Source organism: Saimiri boliviensis, chromosome 2, assembly GCF_048565385.1.
Source record: "Saimiri boliviensis isolate mSaiBol1 chromosome 2, mSaiBol1.pri, whole genome shotgun sequence".
Taxonomy (NCBI): Eukaryota; Metazoa; Chordata; class Mammalia; order Primates; family Cebidae; genus Saimiri; species Saimiri boliviensis.
The window spans coordinates 89,888,851-89,906,968 of record NC_133450.1 but is presented as its reverse complement, the minus strand read 5'-3'; the positions used below and the strand labels follow the sequence as shown (position 1 = coordinate 89,906,968).

The 18,118-nt window shown below is 50.2% G+C and overlaps 1 pseudogene; it reads right to left on the bottom strand.

The window, feature by feature from the left end:
* LOC141582220 (palmitoyltransferase ZDHHC3-like) overlaps nt 1-4,949 on the bottom strand; it is a 50,998-nt pseudogene extending 46,049 nt beyond the window's left edge.
* Between the last annotated feature and the right edge of the window lie 13,169 nt (nt 4,950-18,118).

Here is an 18,118-nt window from a genome sequence, read left to right as displayed (position 1 = left end):
TTAAGAACAGCTTTGACTAAAAAGCGATAATTTTTGGTCAAGACTTTCTTTATTCAGCAAGTTCTTTTAAGCACTGGAGTACTTCAATAACACTGTTTGCTCTTCTTCAATTTGCATAATCATATTGCTAAAAGATATTTAAAATTATGAACAAGAAATCAGTAGGCTTCATTCAACGGATTATTTAAAAAGTCAGCTGCATTTATTCAAGAGAGCCAATAGGGTTTTGGATGGGAGAGAATGAAAAACTGTCAGGTCTCCAAGACCATCCCCACCATCAGAAATTTACTAGAAGATAGATTTAACCATTCTACAGTATACATTTTCTTCAAAACATATTGTTCTATACAATAAAACATGCAATGTTATTGTCAACTAAAAACAATAAATACTTTTTTTTGAGACAGGGTCCTGTTCTGTTGCCCAGGCCGGAGTGCAGTGGCATGATCATGGGTCACTGCTGCCTTGACCTCCTGGTCTCAAGTGATCCTCCTCCCTCAGCCTCCTGAGTAGCTGGGATTGAAGGCACACACCAGCATGCCTGGCTAATTTTTGTTTTTTGTTTTATTATTTTTTTTTAACTTTTAAGTTCAGGGGTACATGTGCAGGTTTGTTATATAGGCAAACTTGTGTTATGGAGGTTTGTTGTACAGATTATTTTGTCACCCAGGTATTAAGGCTAGTATCTGTTATTTGTTTGTTTATTTATATGAGATTTCATACCTCCATATTGTAACCCCCAAGAGGAAATATTTTTCTGTTGCATCCCAGAACACATATGCACACAACCCCAAAAGTTTCATAAAATAATGCTTATCCTGCAATATGTAATACATTAAAATTTTTTCTTGAAAAAAATGCGGGTTGCAAACCATGAATGGTTGTGATCCATGGTTTGAAAAGCAGAGCTCTAACACAGCTAACATTTATAAAGCCATGCTGTAGCCAGACACTGTACATTCACATTTATTACCCTTGTTTGAGCCATCCATCAACTTTGTGACTTAGATTATCATGTCCATTTTATAGATGAGAAAACTGAGGCTTAAGGAAGTTGCCGCTCAAAGTCACATTTTAGTAGTAAAGTGTGGTGGTAAGTAGCCAAGCAGGGATTTGAACAAAAGGCTGAAGCCAAGAACCAAATGCTTGGTCACCAGACTACGTGTCTTCAGCTGCGGAAATGCAGGGCAAACTCATGTCCTTATTAGAGCCCCTGTGTCCCCCAGAAGGCTTTTGGCTAACGTTCCTGTGCAGCGCTTGTCATCACTCCTTGGATCAGCTTTCTTGGCTCCTCGTGTGTGTGTGTGTGTGTGTGTGTGTGTGTGTGTGTGTGTGTGGACAGAGCGGGCCCCTGGCGGCCACTCTGCTTCGCTATGGCCATCACATTGCCCAAGTCAGCAGGGATGTTTTCTTGAGGGAGAGGGTGGGGAAAAAAACTTTCAGTTTGAGTGTACCTGTGGCTTGTTTCTACTTCACTATGATTCTTTATCTTCTGTGCGGTGATACTGTCAGATATGTATGCAAAGGATGTAAGAAAAAGCTGCGTGGGTGTTGAAGCCCAGAGATGGAAAGCAAAGATTAGGGCATGTGCAGGTATTCAGGGTGCTAAAACGCGCCCCACTTTAGACTCCCCACAGCCACCACTACCATCTGGAAGTCTCTTGGTTCTACTCTTCTCTTTTCCCCTCCGGCCTTGTTCTTCACCTCAGGGCCCGTCTCATCAATTGAATCCCTCCCTAGATAGGTTCAATCGATGAGATGAACAAGGAGTGGTGGGCAGGCTAATAATTTGGATCCACTTCATACACACTTGCTGTCTTGGCAGTCATGTGTTGCGGAGGCCGCAGGTGAGGAGGGAAGGAGGTCCCAGTGGCTTCTCAGCGGTGAGAGCACATGCCTGTCTCACAGTCAGCCCACTCAACTGCACTACGCTGAGCTCAGCAGCACACAGGACCCATATCACTAGCGGGCATCAGGGACCACCTGAAGAGCCGCCCCTGTAAGCCCCGAGGGGATTCTCAGACTTGAGAGTTAGTCAGAATCACCTGGGGGCTGTTCAAATACAGACTGCTGGGCCCCACTCTGAGTTTCTGGCTCAGCAGGCCCGGAGTGGTTACTGAGAATGTGCACTTCTTTCTTTTTTTTTTTTTTGAGACAGAGTCTTGCTTTGTTGCTCAGATCATAGTGCAGTGGCACAACTCGACTCACTGCAACATCTGCCTCCCTAGTTCAAGCAATTCTTTTTGCCTCAACTTACGGAGCAGCTGGAATTATAGGCTCCTGCCACCATGACTTGCTCACCATGTTGGCCAGACTGGTCTTGAACTCCTGACCTCAAGTGATCCGCCTGCCTCAGCCTCCCAAAGCGCTGGAATTACAGGCTTGAGCTACTGCACCCGGGTGAGAATGTGCATTTCTAACAAGTTCTCAGGTGGTGCTGACGTTGATGCTGCTGGTCTGGAGACGTCAAGAAGTGCATCCTTGAGAAGGATTCTAGCAAAATCTCTCTTCAAATTTCTTTGATGTCTACGGGCCCCTTCTAGGTGGGGCCCCTTCCCTGTACTGGCTGGCTCTCCCTTTAAGCTGATGCACTGGAAATCTTGAAAACAGAGAAATTAAAAAGCCATTAGTCTGGCTGGCAAAGCCCCGCCTAGCCTCCCAGGGAGGAGTTTCTGTGTGATACCAAACTCAAACAGGTGTTATGCTTGTTAATTTACTTCATCTGAGGTGAGAGAAAAACCAGAGGCCAGAGAAGTGATTTTGTTTTGTTTTTTTTTGAGACAGAGTATTGCTCTGTCCCCAGGCTGGAGTGCAGTGGGACGATCTTGGCTCACTGCTGTGACATAGTAATTGCCCCATAAACTGCACACCTCGACCATACCTCAGCTTTCTGTTGAAACTGCTCTCTGTAGCCGTAATGTGACAGGCAAGCAGTCCAAACCAACGCCACCTTGGCCCCTGCGCCGTTTTAAGACTTGTAGTAAGTAACTAAGGTCTGTGGTTTCCACCCTCCCCAGACAAGATGTAAACTAACGCTTATCTTGACTTCTGTGAACCACTTAAGTAACAATCGGAATGTCCAAAGCCCCTTGCCCCCATCCCCGCCCAGGAGGTGGTTTACAGGCATAAAAGTTCTCGACACCCTCCTTTAGGGATCACGTGTTAGACGCGAGTCCTACTTGGCTGCCGGCAATAAAGACCCTGTAATTTGGCCTAGTCTTTGTCTCAGTGGTGATTTCGCACTCGCTGGGTTACAACACTGTAACCTCCACCTCCGGGATTCAAGTGATTCTCCTGCTTCAGCCTCCTGAGTAGCTGGGATTACAGGTGCCCGCCACCACGTCCGGCTAAGTTTTGTATTTTTAGTAGAGATGGGATTTCACATCATGGCCAGGGTGATCTTGAACTCCTGACTTTATGATCCACCCACCTTGGCCTCCCAAAGTACTGGGATTACAGGCGTGAGCCACCGTGCCTGGCCTAGCAGTGTTTTTTTTTGTTGTTGTTGTTTTTTGAGACAGCGTCTTGCTCTAGGCGCCAGGCTGGAGTGCGTTGCGAGATCTCGGCTCACCGCAACCTCTGCCTACCCGGTTCAAGCAATTCTCCTGCCTCAGCCTCTCGAGTAGCTGGGACTACAGGCGCGCGCCACCATGCCCAGCTAAGTTTTGTATTTTTAGTAGAGACAGGGTTTCACCATGTTGGCCAGGAAGGTCTCGATCTCTTGACCTCGTGATCCACCCACCTCGGCCTCCCAAAGTGCTGGGATTACAGGCTTGAGCCACCGCGCCCAGCCAAGCAGTGATTTTAAAAGGAAAAAAGGGCAGCTTTGGTCACCCAAAAAAAATAAAATAAATGATTCATAAAAAAAAACGTGGGGACTTTTTTTTTGGTTCTGCAATGCTCAGCCATTTTACGTCAGACATAAAAACGTTTTTGAGTAGTTGTTTTGTTCTTTTGATTTAAACACGAGAACGGATGGGACCATAGTGCTGTGCTGTGGCTTGCGTCTGAGTGGCCATGCTGGTCCGGGTCCTTCAGACCACCTATGCTGCGCGTCTGCCTTCCCCTGTGTGGCGGCTAAGGGGCTGGCCCAGCCTAGAGAGAAGGGGTGGCTGCCTTCCACCACACCTTGCTAATTTTTGTATTTTTGGTAAAGGCAGTATCTTTAGTAAAGACAAGTTTCACCACGTTGGCCTGGCTGTTCTGGATGAAAAAAGTGGGTGAAAAAAAAATGTTCATCTTTTTTTTTTTTTTCAAATCCATCTTCTCTCTTCCTTTTTCAGTTGTTGCACTCCCACCTCATCTGCGCAGATGGAGTGCAGCTGGGCCGCCAACGTCACTGACGCGAGCCTGAAGAAGACCAGGCCCGCACTGCGGAGCGTGGTGAGAACCGCCATGGTGGGCGAAGAGCGGCGTTCTGTACAGCTGCCTTCAGAGCAGTGCCGGAAGTGGAATCCCACCGCGAGGAGCACGTGCAAGGAAACGAGAGCTAGGACGAAGGAGTTCCGGTTGTTCTCGCAGACGCAGTTGTGGACCCAGGGACAGTGGTGTTCCATCTTGGGAATGCACCGCTTACCGGCGCTGCAGTGGTGGGCCCGGGGAGGCTGAATGCTGCGGCATTTGGGACACTTGTACACCACCTGCCGTGGCTCCAGCGGGAAGCGCCCATGAATTCTTTACTGGCCTTTCCTTTGGGCACCGCCCCCGGGTCCGTCAGCACGGCCCAGCAGTGGGAGGCCGGGGCCAAGGAAGCCGGCAGGTGGCACACAGTTCCGTGGATGGCGCTGTGCACGTAGTCTCGAGATGGAATCAGCATGACACTCCGCACAGGTAAGGCTGGCACAGGCGATGCCGCAGCCGTCACGGATAAACCACATGGTGCCCGCAGGACCGGGGTGGGGAGGCGGCTCTGGTTTCCGCTCAGCTTCTCGGGAGCGGTGGGTGGGGATACGCATCAGGAGCTATTCTGTCCACACTGGCATCGTGAAGCCAGAGGCAGTTCCCCAGTATCAGGCCCCCGGTGGGGGTCCCGCTGCTGCCGCCTCCCCCGGCAGTCTCCAAGCCCGGACAGGCCTCGAGGTGCGGCAGTGGCTCCTGGAACGAGGCCCCACGGCTCCCTGGACCCCGCCAGACACTGGGCGGCGCGCAGGAGAAGCCTTCGAGTTCCTAGCAGTGGGCGGTTCGGCTCTTAGTTGTTTTGTCTTATCCTCTCGCTCCTCCCACCCTTCACTCCCCAATGGGCCCCTGTGTGTGTTGTTGCCTTCCCTGTGTCCACGTGTTCTCATTGTTCAGCTCCCACTTATGAGGGCATGAACTGCTTGGTTTTCAGTTCCTGTGTTGGTTTGCTGAAAATAATGGCCTCCAGCTGCATCCATGTTCCTGCAAGGGACTCGATCTCATTGTGTGTGTGTGTGTGTGTGTGTGTGTGGCCACATAGTATCCCACGGTGTAAGTGTACCACATTTTCTTTATCCAATCTACCACTGATGGGCATTTAGGTTGATTCCATGTCTTTGCTATTGTGAATAGTGCTGCACTGAACATATGCATGCGTCTTTATAATAGAACGATTTTTATTCTGGAGGTTATATTCCCAGCAATGGGATTGCTGGGTTGAATGGCAGTTCTGTTTTTAAGTCTTTGAGAAATCGCCACACTGTCTTCTACAATGGTTGAATTAATTTACACTCTCACCAACCGTGTATGTGTTCCTTTTTCTTCATAACCTCTGCAGTATCTCTTATTTTTTGACTTTTTAATAATAGCCATTCTGACTGATGTGACATTGTATCTTATTGTGGTTTCAATTTGCATTTCTCTGATAATCAGTGATGTCAAACTTTTTTTATATGATTGTTGGCCACATATATACCTTTTTTTTGAAAAGTGTCTGTTTATGTCCTTTGCCCACTGTTTAATGGGGTTATTTTTGTCTTGTGAATTTAAGTTCCTTATAGATGCTGAATGAAAGACCTTTGTCAGGTGTATAGTTTGAAAAAAATTTTTCCCATTCTGTAAGTTGTCTGTTCACTCCGATGATAGTTTCCTTTGCTGTGCAGAAGCTCTTTAATTAGATCCCATTTGTCAATTTTTGCTTTTGTTGTAATTGCTTTTGGTGTCTTCATCATGAAATCTTTGCTCATTCCTATGTCCAGAATGGTATTGCCTAGGTTGTCTTCCAGGGTTTTATACTTTTGGGTTTTACATTTAAGTCTTTAATCTATCTCAACTTAATTTTTGTACATGATATTGTTAGGCAAAAGTAGCCCATCCCCATATCCGGGGCCCACATCCAGCAGGCCGCCTCTGGAGGTTGGTCTGCCCAGCAACAGGACTAGCCAATCGCTTTCCCGTGTCAGCCCTCCAAAACCCGTACACGCCCAGACAGCAGCCTGCCAAAACCTAGCCACAGGGCTCTTCCCTCTTCTTTGTTTAGCCTCCACCAATCATCTCCTCACTTTAGCCCACCAAAGCTAACCCAACCCTTGCACACCACGATATTCCCACTCCGCCCATGTCCAACCTCCACCAATCACTCCACGACACTCCACCTACGCGGGCCCCCCTCCCTATAAAAACCCTCTCCGGCAGCTGCTGGGTGCAGCTCTTCCCTCTCCCGCTCGAGTTGCCCGCAAACCCCAATAAACCTGGACTGGGCTTAACAACTCCTCGCTCTCATTTGCTTTGGGAAGGGTCTCTGCGGGTCGCACATTTGGTGCCGAAACCCGGGAGGTGTGGGCGGCTGGTCCACCAGCGGCCCCCTCCCTCCAGCGACCCCCCTTCCTCTGAATTGGCCTCCACGCTCCGGATAAGGTAAGTCCGTTTACTTGCCTACCTTCCCCGCGGTGCGTGTGGTGGCCTCTTTTCCTTTTGCGTCTCCCACTCCACGGATCCCTCGCCAAGCGCCGGCCGGCCCGAGAGTCAGATCCTCCAACCAGGCTCCAGGAGCCTCGGAAGCGATCAGACAAGGGACACCTCCTCTGGTCCTTCCCCCACTTCCACTTCCACTATAGGAACGGTCAGACGGGGGGACGCCTTCTCTGACTCTTCCTATTTCCTTCTAGAGGGGCTGTGGGACAGACGGGACGCCTCTTCCCACACCACTCTAGCCCAATCCCGCTAAAGGGAAAAGGTCCTGCCACACGCGCCATGGGGAACACGGAGTCCCAAATTCCTAACAAAACCCGACTGGTACTTTCAATTCTAACATCCTACAAGACCTAAACAATTTTGTCGCCGTACTGGCAAGGATCGCAAAGTGCCGCACGTCCAGGCTTTTTGGGATTTGCGTTCCCACCCCAACCTCTGCCCCTCCTGTTCCACTCATCAAGTTCTCTTAGCTCGCACCCCTCCCAAGGTCAGCTCTCCCCCTCCTTAAGAACAGCAGGAGGAGCTGCCTGACCACCTATCCCATCCCCCTCCTGCTCACTCCAACTCCCTTCCTCCGCCAGTTGCAGACCCTGCCCCCACTCCCACAGCTCCTCCTCCTCCTTCCTCGTCCTCCTCCTCCCCTCCGACCGTTGCGGTGCCGCCCCCTTTAAGTTCTCCAGTTGCGGCCCGTACTCGCTCCCACCCACCAGCTGTCTTGGCGCAGCTCCGTGAGGTGGCCGGGGCCGAGGGACTCGTCAGAGTTCATGTTCCTTTTTCCCTCCAAGACCTAGCTCAAATCGAACGCCAACTTGGATCTTTCTCAGCTGACCCCTCCACCTATATTAAGGAGTTTCAGTACCTTACTCGAGCCTATAGTCTCACTTGGCACGATATCCATGTCATCTGCACCTCCACTCTTTCCGCCGAGGAGCATGAGCGCATCTTAGCAGCGGCTAAACATGCAGCTGACAGGGACCATGCTATAAACCCCAACCAGGTCCCCGTTGGAGCTGAAGCTGTCCCTAGCACAGACCCCCAGTGGAATTATCAGGAGGGGCCAGGATCCCACATCCCAGCTCGCGATCGCATGCTCCAGTATCTCCTACGGGGCATGAATACTGTCTCCAATAAGGTAGTAAACTATGACAAACTTAGAGAAATAACTCAAAGGCCAGATAAAAATCCCGCTCTCTTTCTCGGCCGCTTACAAGATGCTCTTGTCCGTTTTACCCGGCTGGCCCCGCGTCCCAAAAGGGGGCAACAGTTCTCGCCTCTCATTTCATCTCACAGTCTGCCCCTGATATCCAGGAAAAAAAAAAAAAAAAAAAAAAAAAAACTAAAAAAGGTTGAGGATGGGCCGGAAACCCCCATACAGGACCTGGTAAAAATGGCCTTTAAAGTTTTTAACGCCCGGAAGGATGCGGCAGAGGCAGCCCGCCAAGCCCGGATGAAACAGATTTACAAACCCAGGCTCTAGTAGCAGCCCTGCGGCCGGCAGGAAACCGGGGCCCACAAAATACCGCTCGCACCCCTCCAGGGGCTTGTTTCAAATGTGGGAAGGAAGAACACTGGTCCAAGGCCTGCCCCCAACCTCGTCCACCCACCAAGCCCTGCCCCATCTGTCAGCTTATGGGACACTGGAAGTCTGACTGCCCCAGTTCGCCCAGGGTCCCGGTCTCTCCGGACCGACATCCTGGACAGCAAGGGGCCGTCACTGGAGGCCTGGAACCTGGTCGTGCCGCTCAGGAACCAGGCACCCAAAACTCTCCGTTCCCAGAACTCCTGGGGCTGCTGGACGATTAGAGAGGCCCTGGCTCCTCAACCCCGGTTACCCTTGCCGAGCCCAGGGTGTCGCTTCAGGTAGCGGGTAAAAGTGTCTCCTTCTTACTCAACATGGGGGCTACCTTCTCCGCACTCCCTTTTTACCATGGCGAAACTCGTCCTTCCCAGGTTTCTGTTGTGGGGATTGATGGCGCCCCCCACGTCCCACGGCAAACCCCTCCATTAACTTGCTCGTACGGTCCCACTTTGTTTAGACATTCCTTCCTAGTCATCCCCTCCTGTCCTGTACCCCTGTTGGGCCGAGATATTCTTGCCAAACTCCACGCCAACATCACCTTCCCTCCTATCACCAACTGCAGCTTCCTAGCGCTACTCCATAGCTCAGACCCTACGCCAACTCCCACTAACTCTCCTTCCCTCCTCCCGGACGTCAACCCTCAGGTCTGGAACACTGAAACACCCACAATTGCCAGACACCACCAGCCTGTCAGAATTTCCCTTAAAGAACAGTCTCCCAGATTCCTCTGTCGTCCCCAGTTCCCCATCTCCAGGAAACATCGCCTTGAACTTTCTCCCATCGTCAACAGACTTAAAGGTCGCGGTCTCCTCATCCCCATCAACTCCCCATGTAATACTCCCATCCTCCCTGTTCGCAAACCGTCTGGAGAGTATCGACTGGTCCAGGATCTCCGCCTGGTCAATGATGCTGTCATCCCCATACACCCAGTTGTCCCCAACCCCTACACCTTGCTCTCAAAGATCCCCTCCAACGCTGCTTTCTTTTCAGTCCTGGATCTCAAGGACGCCTTCTTCACCATTCCCCTTCACCCTGATTCGTACTTTATTTTCGCCTTCACCTGGGAGGACCCGCACACGGACCTCTCTCAACAACTCACTTGGACGGTCCTCCCCCAGGGCTTCAGGGACAGCCCTCACTTATTTGGGCAAGCTCTGGCCGCCGACCTCCTTGACTGCAACCTCGCTCCTTCTGTTGTCCTTCAATATGTTGATGACCTGCTAGTCTGCTCCCCCAGCCACCCTGAATGTATTCGGGCCACCACCCTCTTGCTGAACTTTCTGGGTGCAAGGGGGTACCGCGTATCCCTCAAAAAGGCCCAAATAGCCACCCCCTCTGTAACCTACCTGGGCCTGCAAATAACTCCTGAAAAAAATCTATCACAGCTGACCGCTTGCAGGCCCTCAGGTCCCTCCAACCGCCCCAGACGGCAGCAGAAATACTCTCCTTCCTGGGAATGGTTGGGTTCTTCCGCCACTGGGTCCCAAACTTTGCCCTCCTGGCAAAACCATTATACCAAGCCGCCGCGGACACTCCTGAGGGACCGTTGTCCTCTCCAGGTGCGGTCGCACGAGCCTTCCACACCTTACTCCAAACTCTATGCACCTCCACAGGCCTGGCCTTACCAAACCCTAGCCTCCCCTTCCACCTGTACACTGACGAAAGGGCTCATGTGGCCCTAGGAGTCTTAGCGCAGCCCGTTGGCCCCACCCTTCTTCCCTTAGCCTATCTCTCTAAGCAGTTGGGACCCACCAAAAAAGGGTGGCAACCTTGTCTCCGGGCACTGGCGGCAGCCGCTATTCTCACCCCAGAAGCCCTCAAGATAAATTTGCAGCAGTCACTTCAGGTCTTCTCCCCCCATAAGCTCCGGGAACTCCTTTCCCATCAGTCCTTGCCACACCTGGGACCTTCTAAGATCCAGCTTATGCATCTACTCTTTATAGAAAATCCCAACATTACTCTTTCCCACTGTCCTGCCCTAAACCCGGCCACCCTCCTTCCTAATCCCGCCGCTTCCCCCCCGGAGCATAGCTGCCCCGAGGCTCTATCTGAGGCCCAGTCCCCACGACCAGATCTACAGTCTACCCCCCTTAAGGCAGCTGTAACCCTCTTCGTAGACGGCAGCTCTTTCTCACGCCCCTCCAAACCTCGTGCAGCTGGGTATGCCGTCGTCACCCACTCTGAAGTCATTAAAACTCACCCCTTACCTTCAGGTACCACCTCCCAACAGGCAGAGCTTGTCGCACTCACTCAAGCTCTTAAATGGGCAAAAGACAAGATCGTCAACATCTACACAGACTCCAAGTATGCCTTCCTTATTGCACATTCTCACTGTATGATCTGGAAGGAAAGAGGCTTCCTCACCACCAAAGGTACCCCGGTAATCAACGGCAGGCTTATCGCTAGCCTCATCGAGGCCATCCAACTGCCTAAACAAGTAGCCATCATTCATTGTCGGGGACATCAGTCCTCGGGGTCTCCTGAAGCACTCGGTAATGCATTTGCCGATAGGACAGCAAGGAACACTGCACAAAACTGTCCACCCCCAGCCAAAATATATTTTCTATCTCATTGTTACAACCCCCAGTATTCTGACACTGAACTCCAAGCCCTACAACAAACCCCTGGTGTTGCCTTCAGAGATGGATGGGCCTTCAAGCATAACCTACTTATCCTCCCCCAGTCCCAGAAAACCACTATCATACGGGACATCCATAACTCGCTCCATATCGGACCAAAAGCCTTACTCCACTTCCTCACACCCCTGCTACACCCTAGCGGGCTTGCTCAAACCATTCACCAAGTCCACACAAGCTGCTCCACGTGTGCAAAAGCCAATCCTCAGGGGGCGTGCCATCCCCGCCAGCAACTCCACCAGCTTCGCGGGTTCCTACCGGGTCAGGACTGGCAAGTAGACTTCACCCATATGCCTAAACACAAACGTTTTAAGTATTTGTTAACCCTGGTTGACACTTTTTCAGGATGGATAGAGGCTTTCCCTACCACCTCTGAGTCGGCTGACCAAGTGGCCCACCATCTAATCCAGGACATCATTCCTCGTTTTGGGCTCCCAGCTACCATCCAGTCCGACAACGGCCCTGCCTTTATCTCCAAAGTCACTAATGCGGTCTCTACCTCCCTAGGAATCCAGTGGAAACTCCACGCTGCCTACCATCCTCAATCTTCTGGTAAAGTAGAACGAGCCAACGGGCTCATCAAGGAGCAGCTCACCAAACTCTCCTTAGAACTCCAACAGTCGTAAACCACCCTGCTTCCCCTAGCCCTTGCCAGGTTGCGGGCTCGTCCGCAAAGCTCATCACAGCTCAGCCCATTCAAGCTCCGTTACGGGCGCCCCTTTCTGCTATCCACCCCTCCACCTCCAAACACAACACCCCTGGAAAATTATCTTCCCTACTTCACCCTCCTCAGAAACCTCCTCAGAAAACACGCCAACTCCTCCATACCCCACCCCTCTAATCCTCCTACCAGTTCCAAGGGTATCTCCCCCGGTGACTCAGTCCTCATAAAAACCCTTACCCCAAAGCCTCTAGCTCCTCGGTGGGAAGGTCCTTACACAGTTATCCTCGCCACCCCTTCAGCCATTAAGGTCGCACAAATCCCGTCATGGGTCCACCTGTCCCGAGTAAAGAGGTGCCCTGATGGCTCCCCGCCCCCCCGTTAGGAGTGTTCTCCTACTGGCCCTCTATCTCTCAAACTTACCAAAACTTAACTCCTCTCAGTATGTCTGGAGATTCTTCCTTACTGAAAACTATACCAAAACACATCATATCTGTAACTCCTCCCCTTACTCTCACAACCGTCTTTTAGCCACCTCTAACTGCCCCACAACGGGGTGCTCACACTCCATCCAGCTTAACTTTTCTCATTTTCATAATTCCCTGGTCACCCTCCCCGTCATCTGCCTCCACTACAAACAGTCTAAAAGCTGTAAAACCTCTTCCTGGCACTCTTGTCTGGGCTGTGTCTGGTCCTCCTGTACCCTGGATAAAACAACACCATACCCAAGCGGTAAAACCCGTTCCTCACCTTTAGCCAAAACTCCGCAACTAAACGCCCAGGGCACCCCTCTGGAAGCAACCCAATTCACCCTAACCATCTCTGACCCTTGGGACCAAAGATGGACCAGCCCCTCAAAAGGCAGCACTCTATGACTTCCCAGGGCAATCGTACCCCTCCTCACACCTTTACATATGGCGCGCTTATGTGCTCACCTCTGTAAGCGCCTCTATACAAAAGCAGGAACAAGCGCTAACCACTCAACTCCAATCCCACAATACTCCCTTTTCCTGGATTGCCCTCCTCAGGGAGGGGTTAGCACTTGCTAACCAGTCCGGACTTACTAATTTAACCTCCTGCCTTCTGTGTGCCACTCTTGGGCAGACTCCTCTCATTGCGGTACCGGTTCCCTTTCCGCGTAATGCTCCGAAATCATCTAACCCCTTTACTCCCATTCCTAACGTACAACTCTATGCCTTACCTGAGTCTCAGCTCCCGGCCTGTTACTCCCTAGGCCACAACTATTCCTATTGTAACCACACCAAGCGGGTTTCAACCAGCCTAACCGCTCCAAGGGGTATCTTCTTCTGGTGCAATGGCACTCTAACCAAAACTCTATCTTCTAGCCAGCCCTCAACTCTCTTATGCCTTCCAGTCACCTTAGTACCTCGACTCACTGTCTACTCTCCGGCAGAGTTCCTCCTACTACAGGTCCCACAGGCTCCGTCTCATCGCACCTGAAGGGCGACCTTCCTCCCGGTGGCTGTAGGCCTGTCCCTTGCAGGCTCTGCGTTGGCCGCTGGATTGGGAGGAGGAGCATTGTTCCATTCTCACCAAGCTCTGGCTCACCTTTCCTCACAACTTCAGGCAACCATCGAGGACTCAGCGGCGTCTCTAGCATCTTCCCAACTACAGATCACCTCGGTCACCCAGGTAGCCCTACAAAATCGGAGGGCGCTGGATCTACTTACGGCGGAGCGTGGAGGAACCTGCATCTTCCTACAAGAGGAATGCTGCTACTATGTCAACAAATCTGGACTGGTAGAAACGCGAATTGAAAATCTTCAAAAAATCAAAACCAGCCTCCAGAATTACAAGTTTTCAACAGAGGCCTCCGCATGGTGGTCGTCTTCCATGTACACCCTTCTATCCCCACTACTTGGTCCCTTACTAATTATCTGTCTTCTTCTGCTCATTGCTCCTTGTTTTTTCCAGTTCCTCCAACGCCGGTTTCAAGAACTAACCCGAGTTACCATCAACTAAATGATGCTACAACCAGTCTTCCCCCTCCCGGAGCCGAACTACAATAGCACCGCACCAGCGCCTGTTCCCCAGAACAACTACACCACTTCCCCACCAACCTCCCCGGAAAGCTACGCCCTTCTGCCCACTTCTCAGGCTCCCTAAAAATCAGATCCCTCCGCCGCCCACTTTCAGCAGGAAGTAGCCAGAACGACCTTGTCACCCTTTTCCTTTTTTAGGGAGTCGGGAATGTTAGGCAAAAGTAGCCCATCCCCATATCCGGGGCCCACATCCAGCAGGCCGCCTCTGGAGGTTGGTCTGCCCAGCAACAGGACTAGCCAATCGCTTTCCCGTGTCAGCCCGCCAAAACCCGTACACGCCCCGACAGCAGCCCGCCAAAACCTAGCCACAGGGCTCTTCCCTCTTCTTTGTTTAGCCTCCACCAATCATCTCCTCACTTTAGCCCACCAAAGCTAACCCAACCCTTGCACACCACGATATTCCCACTCCGCCCATGTCCAACCTCCACCAATCACTCCACGACACCCCACCTACGCGGGCCCCCCTCCCTATAAAAACCCTCTCCGGCAGCTGCTGGGTGCAGCTCTTCCCTCTCCCGCTCCAGTTGCCCGCAAACCCCAATAAACCTGGACTCGGCTTAACAACTCCTCGCTCTCATTTGCTTTGGGAAGGGTCTCTGCGGGTCGCACAGATATAAGAAGGGGTCCAGTTTCAGTCTTCTGTATATAGCTAGGCAGTTATCGCAGCACCATTTATTGAATAGGGTATACTGTCCCCGTTGCTCATTTTTCTCAGATTTGTCGAAGATCAGATAGTTGCAGGTGTGTGGGCTTATTTCTGGGTTCTCTATTCTGCTTTACTGGTCTGTGTCTGGTTTTGTACCAGTACCATTATGTTTCGGTTACTGTAGCCCTGTAGTGTAGTTCAGAGTTGGGTGGTGTAATGCCTCCAGCTTTGTTCTTTTTGCTTAGGATTGCCTTGACTATTCTGGCCCTTTTTTGGTTCCATGTGAATTTTAAAATAGTTTTTTTCAAGTTCTGTGAAGAATGTGAGTGGTAGTTTAACAGGAATAGCACTGAATCTAGAAATTGCTTTGGGCAGTATGATCAATTTAATGATGTTGATAATGATAATGATACTGATCTATCCATGAACACAGAATGTTTTTCAATTTGCTTGTGTCATCTCTGATTTCTCTGAGCAGCGTTTGTAGTTCATCTTACAGAGATCTTTCACCTCCCTGGTTATAAGTATCTAAGCTATTAAAATGGAAGCTGTTGTTTGGGAATAAGTAATTAATGGCTGGCACGTTTTTATTTTTTATTTTTTGGTGGAAATTTTGAATGGGATTTTATTTTTATGTTTTTGGTGGCAATCATGAATGGGATTGTGTTCCTGAATTGGCTCTCAACTTGACCGTTGTTGGTATATAGGAATGTTAGTGATTTTTGAACATTAATTTTATATCCTGAGACTTTGCTAAAGTTGTTTGTTAGCCTGAATAGCTATGGGGCTGAAACTAAGGGGTTTTCTAGATATAGGATCCTGTCATCTGCAAACAGGGATAGTCTGACTTCTTCTCTTCTTATCTGGATGCCCTTTATTTATTTTTCTTGCCTGATTGCCCTGGTCAGGATTTCCAAAACTATGCTGACGAGTAGTGAGAAAAGGCATCCTTGTCTTATGTTGACTTTCAATATTTCCAGCTTTTGCCTGTTCAGTATGATCTTGGCTATGGGTGTGTCATACATGGCTCTTATTATTTTGAGGTGTATTCCTAAAATACTTAGTTTATTGAGAGTTTTTAACATGAAGCATTGTTGAATTTTATCAAAAGTTTTTTCTGCGTCTAATTTCAGCAGATCTTGAAATTAAGAAAAAAGCCTTTTTTGCATCTATTGAGATAATCATGTGGATTTTGTCTTTAGTTCTGTTTATATGATGAATCACATTTATTGTTTTGCAGATGTTGAACCAACTTTGGATCCCAGGGTAAAGGGATCTAAATTGATTGTGGTGCTACTGGATTCGGGTTGCCAGTATTCTATTGAGGATTTTTGCATTGATGGTCATCAAGGATATTGGCCAGAAGTTTTCTTTTTTTTGTTGTGTCTCTGCCAGGTTATGGTAGCAGGATGATGCTGGCCTCATGGTATGAGTTATGGAGGAGTCCCTCCTCCTCAATTTTTGGGAACAGTTTCAGTAGGAATGGTACCAGCTCTTCTTCATACCTCTGATAGAATTTGGCTGTGAATCTGTCTGGTGCTGGGTCTTCTTCTTTTTTTTCTTTCTTTTTTGTTAGTAGGCTATTTATTACTGCCTCAATTTCAGAACTCATTATTGGTATGTTCAGGGATTCAATTTTTTCCTGGTTCAGTCTTCGGACGGTGTATATGTCCAGGAATTTATCAGTTTCTTCTAGATTTTCTAGCTTATATGCATAGAGGTGTTCATAATATTCTCTTATGGCTGTTTGTATTTCTGTGGAGTCAGTGGTAATATCTCCCTTGTCATTTCGGATTGTGTTTATTTGACTCTTCTCTATTTTTCTTTTTTTTTTTTTTTGCTTTTAAAATTTTTATTGTTTCTTTTTTTGAAATGGACTCTGGCTCTGCTCAGACTGCAGTGCAGTGGTGTGATCTCGGCTCACTGAAACTTCCACCTCCTGGATTCAAGCGATTCTCCTGCCTCAGCCTCTCCAGTAGCTGGGATTACAGGTGTGTGCCACCATGCTTGGCTAATTTTTAATTTTAATTTTAATTTTTGAGATGGAGTTTCACTCTTGTTGCCCAGGCTGGAGTGTAATGGTGCAATCTTGGCTCACTGCAACCTCCACCTCCCGGGTTCAAGCAATTCTCCTGCCTCAGCCTCCTCAGTAGCTGGGATTACAGGCACCCACCACCACACCTAGCTAATTTTTCATATTTTTAGTAGGGACGGGGTTTCACCGTGTTAGCCAGGCTATTCTTGGAACTCCTGACCTCAGGTGATTCACCTTAGCATCCCAAAGTGCTGGGATTACACGCGTGAGCCACTGTGCCTGGCCACAATGATGCATTTGGAAAGTGCCTGGCACAGTGCAGTGCTGGCACACAGTAGGTTTTAAGCGTGTTTTAAATACGAATCCTTCAGTACTGACAGTCAAGCTGGGAAGGGCAGCAGCTTCATTCTCCCCTGGTGTAGGACCCGATGGCTTTGATACTTCCTATTTTCAACACTTATGCCTTCGATTTGAGGACTGCCAACTGGCTGTCCACCAGCAGAGCTATTCAGAGCCAAGGCTCTCCATGGCATGTTGCCCAATTAAGAGTTAGCAGGGTCACACATGGGGAGGCAAAGGCTCGGGGTGGGGGAAGGTGCACATGGTCACATGTGATTAGGAAGAGTTGGGATTTAAACTCAAGTACTTTAAACTTCAAAACCCAGGCTTGGCCCTTTCCAGGAAATGGGTCAGATCCCAGGAATAACTTGGACAGGGGAATCTTGGGAGATATTGGCCAAACCAGTTTAATCTTCCCAACTGGGAGCAACATCAGGTCACAGCAGGTCCCAAGAGCTGCTTTCCCGTCTTGCCCACTGGGCAGTGTTGGGATCTCCTACCCTGATCAGGTGCCCAATCATGGGCGGAGACCCCATCGCACTTTGCTGTGTAAACCAGTCACGATGGAGGACTGCTGAGGTCATGCAGCCCCCGTGTGGCCACACTGGGAGCTGCACTTCTGCACAGGCACCTAGCAGGCTCCACTTCCACCGGCTTCCCGCCACTGCTACACTCAGCAGGCCCGTCACTCAGATGCAGAGTTAAGGCTCAAGGACCATCCAGAACGTGCAGGTCCAGGAGTGTTAGCGTGCAGGCAGCACAGGCCACTTTGCGCTGGAGGCTCCCTGGTGGCCTGTCTGTGCTCCACCTTCCAGGGAGAAGCGTGAGCCGTGGACCCTCTTGCTTTCCTCCAGCAGAAGCCACCTCTGCAGCCCATGTCCAGCTGAGCGCACAGCTTACTGCCCTCTACAGCTCACACAGCCGTCCTTTCTTACTTTTTGAGAACTGCAAAGACAGGATGTGGGGGAGTCAGCCACAAGGGCCCCTAGGTCCTTCCTCCAAACCCAGATAGGAACTGTTTGACTGGGGAGGCCCTACTGGCTGCCAGGTACACAGCCACTTAGGCATCCTCACTCAAGGGAAAGGAGGAAGCTCTTCCTCCTCATGCCCCCAGAGAGCAACCAATCAGGAGACCCAGACCAGACCAGGAGCTGTGGCTCACACCTGTAATCCCAGCACTTTGGAAGTCCGAGGCAGGAAAATCGCTTGAACCCAGAAGGCAGAGGTTGCAGTGAGCTGAGATGATACCACTGCACTCCAGCCTGGGCGACAGAGCAGACTCTAAAGAG